The 201-nt window shown below is 50.2% G+C and overlaps 1 protein-coding gene across 1 annotated transcript in view; it reads right to left on the bottom strand.

The window, feature by feature from the left end:
* The window catches only part of LOC119586683 (T-box transcription factor TBX1-like), a gene marked incomplete at its 3' end in the record, with an annotated part of 52,795 nt that overhangs the window by 1,208 nt on the left and 51,386 nt on the right, over positions 1 to 201 (bottom strand).

A 201-nucleotide genomic window follows, 5' to 3' on the forward strand; every position in this document is an offset into this window, starting at 1 on the left:
TAAGGGAGAGGGAATTTTATTGTGCGGAGATGGGATACAGAAAAGGGAGGAGAGAGAGATAAAGGAGGGGGGGGGGGTGGAGAGGAGTGAAGTGAGAATGAAAATGAAGTGATACGGGGAATGGGAGGTGAATGGGGACAGTGCGTGAGATGAGGTGAGTGAGATGAGAGGGAATAACGGAATCGGTGAAATGAGGAGAGG

Source organism: Penaeus monodon, chromosome 21 (genome assembly GCF_015228065.2).
Source record: "Penaeus monodon isolate SGIC_2016 chromosome 21, NSTDA_Pmon_1, whole genome shotgun sequence".
NCBI lineage: Eukaryota > Metazoa > Arthropoda > Malacostraca > Decapoda > Penaeidae > Penaeus > Penaeus monodon.